Genomic DNA, 3491 nt, shown 5'->3' with positions numbered 1-3491 from the left:
TTTACTGTACTACTGATAAACATAGAATAGGAGAGGGTACACATAGGTACATATATTATACGTACATAATATAATACATTATTACACCTTAGGACAGGTGATAGCTTTCGTTAATTAGTTAATGATAGGTATTAGTACTGTAATATACTTGTACCTGTGTGGATAGTTACATGTACTTGTATGTGAGAAAGACACCTACTTACTTGTTGTACAATTACATCCTAATTATACATACCTATTATAGGTGCACGGAGAGAAAAACTAAAGTGCTGGAAGGCTGGAAGCCTAACAGAGTGACTGGGTGCTGGCACTCTAATATTGAACTCTATATCATGAAGCTTGACACTTTACTAGAGAATTCCAACAACCTAAATAATGGGAAGGATCTCAATTACTTTTGGTGGAAGACCCAAAGTTTTATGTGGCACCCCATTTCCCCCTCCTCAGTGTAATGTATGAGCAAGTACGTATTTATATTTACTATATCACATAGAGGTCTCAATAGTCTCATCCTATGCCTAAAAAAATCCTCAAGTAATGAATTAGTACTGCTTGCTGCGGAATTGTCAACCGTGTCCAACATATACTTAGACAACCATTACTTACCTATACGTGAACTGATAATAGAGGTATTGCATAAATTCCAAGGCGAGAAGTACACACCTTGAACAAACCCCAAAAAAAAAAAAAAAAAAAAAAAAAAAAAAAAAAAAACTAGCCAGGGGTGATAGCACGTTGAATGCAACAGTTCCCGATAGATCACTGAAGTTAAGAAACACTGTGCGTGGTTAGTATCCGGATGGGTGACCGTCTGGGAAATTGCGGTCTGCTGGCTTTTCCCGATCCCACTCAGGCTGGGTGAGGTTAATATGAGGAGGTGGGTTGCTTGTCACCAAATCTGGGGTAAAATCCTCGTTACTCAAAACCTTATAGCAGTTTTACAATGACGACGCGTTAAAAATCATTGTGGATTCCAGTACTGTTGGGTATCGCTACTTCTATACCTAATCTAAGAGGTGTAGACTAGGTCAAGTGTCTACTAATTTCGCCAATTCTACTATCAGTCTTATTTGAGACTATCTAGAATCTGGATCTAAAGTATTTATAACGTCTATAAATACCTCTCTGGAGGTGTTGGTTTCTCCCACAGTGTAACGCTTGATAAATGAGTAACTAGCAGAGCAATATCCTCCCCATAATTATTAGGTAAACGTTTTTTAGCACGCCTATTCGGCACACTTCTGTGTAAATTGATGTGGTTATGTTCACATATTGTAAAGCTAAGTGTTTCATCACAAATGAAGTCAAGTGTTTTATTGCTGTATTTATTTTGTAATGAAATAACACTACATTCTCGTGTGGTCCGCGTCGTATGGGAAGTATTGTGTCTCTTCTCGCCCATCTGATGAGAGGCATACTACGGGATGGGCATGCTATGACACAGACTATACGAGTCTAATGTAGCAGTTGTTTCATTGCTACGATATTTTTCCTCTTGATAACTATTGATATCTTACTTTATTATGTATGTATTTTCTATTAGATTTCCAAATCTGATGACTACTTTTCAATACATTTCCAGTGTTGGAGTAAAAACCCGGCAGAGCGGCCCAAGTTCAGCACCCTCAAGGATTGTCTGTACCGCCATTGTCCTGTCTTGACTTATCTTGATGTCTTACTAGTAACTTACCGGGACGAAATGTTCCAGAAAATGAAAAATTGTTGAGTTCAAAACATGAACATTTCGCACAACAAAGAAAAAGCCAGGCATTGGTCCCCAAAGGAAATTTTTTCTGAGTCAGTCTTCAGATCAGTGAACTACTGATAAATTATTTCATCAATTAATCGTTCGCAATTTATTATCGTATCATTATGTAAGCCTCTACATCTCTAACAAACGTACATGCAAACAGAGTTCTACATGATTAGATATTGATGTGAAAAGAACCACATCAATTTACACAGAAGTGTGCCGAATAGGCGTGCTAAAAAAACGTTTACCTAATAATTATGGGAGAATATTGCTCTGCTAGTTACTCATTTATCAAGCGTTACACTGTGGGAGAAACCAACACCTCCAGAGAGGTATTTATAGACGTTATAAATACTTTAGATCCAGATTCTAGATAGTCTCGAATAAGACTGATAGTAGAATTGGCGAAATTAGAAGACACTTGACCTAGTCTACACCTCTTAGATTAGGCATAGTAGTACCGATACCCAACAGTACTGGAATCCACAATGATTTTTAACGCGTTTAACGTCACTGTAAAACTGCTAAAGTTTTTAGTGACGAGGATTTTACCCTTGATTTGGCGACAACCACATCAATTTACACAGAAGTGTGCCGAATAGGCGTGCTAAAAAACGTTTACCTAATAATTATGGGAGGATATTGCTCTGCTAGTTAGGTACTCATTTATCAAGCGTTACACTGTGGGAGAAACCAACACCTCCAGAGAGGTAAGTATTTATAGACGTTATAAATACTTTAGATCCAGATTCTAGATAGTCTCGAATAAGACTGATAGTAGAATTGGCGAAATTAGAAGACACTTGACCTAGTCTACACCTCTTAGATTAGGTATAGAAGTAGCGATACCAAACAGTACTGGAATCCACAATGATTTTTAACGCGTTTAACGTCACTATAAAACTGCTAAAGTTTTTAGTGACGAGGATTTTACCCTTGATTTGGCGACAAGCAACCCACCTCCTCATATTAACCGCACCCAGCCCGACTGGTGTCGGGAAAAGCCAGGTTTGACAGAAAGAACTGTAACTGCTATGGTCTTATCGTCCCGAAATCGAAGAGGGAAGGAAGACAGGATAGGAGAAAGCCAGCCGTTCCGAGAACGAACCTTATCCCTTCGGGATGAAATCTGTCCCGGGCGGGAATCAAACCCGCGGCCTAGCGCTTACAAGGCAGACGCGCTACCAAACAAGCTGACTAGGCTGGCAACTCGGCTAGTTTTATAGGAAGAGAAATACATACCTGTAACTCGTCTCGTATTCTGGAGAAGAACTCTTGCAGTTGTACAGCCTCCAGAATTTCCTCCAGCCATTTCATGTCTTGATCCTCCATTGTGAAGTCAACGAACTGTCAGTTCACCGCCATTCACGATCAGTTTTAACTGACAGTTCAAACTGTCAGTTAAAACTGATCGTGAATGGCTGGCCTTAGGTGTAGGGGCAAACAGCCCTAGAAGATGGGTTCAGAGCCTCGTTTTTTTAAGAGCTTTGACAGCTGGCTCCTTGCTGTCTAATTCTGTTAGCCTGGTGTGATACCCATTCGGCCATGGCCTTTTCTCTCGGGGCTCGAGCTCCTGCGAAAGACGAAAGACCTCCTTTCCCACACCCATTATACCCACATTTCCATTGTCTCATCATACCCATATTAAATCTATAGTCCCATATAGGGTGCCTGGTTGTACCTTGGCCCCCAAAATCACTTTTTGATTTTTTTAATTTTTTCTATTAATGTTATTGGC

The 3491-nt window shown here is 39.7% G+C and overlaps 1 pseudogene; it reads left to right on the top strand.

The window, feature by feature from the left end:
* The first annotated feature begins 717 nt into the window (after positions 1–717).
* Positions 718–835, top strand: LOC113472548 (annotated as a pseudogene).
* Positions 836–3491: the final 2656 nt, after the last annotated feature.

This window comes from Diaphorina citri, unplaced genomic scaffold (assembly GCF_000475195.1).
Source record: "Diaphorina citri unplaced genomic scaffold, Diaci psyllid genome assembly version 1.1 scaffold6090, whole genome shotgun sequence".
NCBI lineage: Eukaryota > Metazoa > Arthropoda > Insecta > Hemiptera > Psyllidae > Diaphorina > Diaphorina citri.
This window is presented reverse-complemented; position numbering and strand designations above follow the sequence as displayed.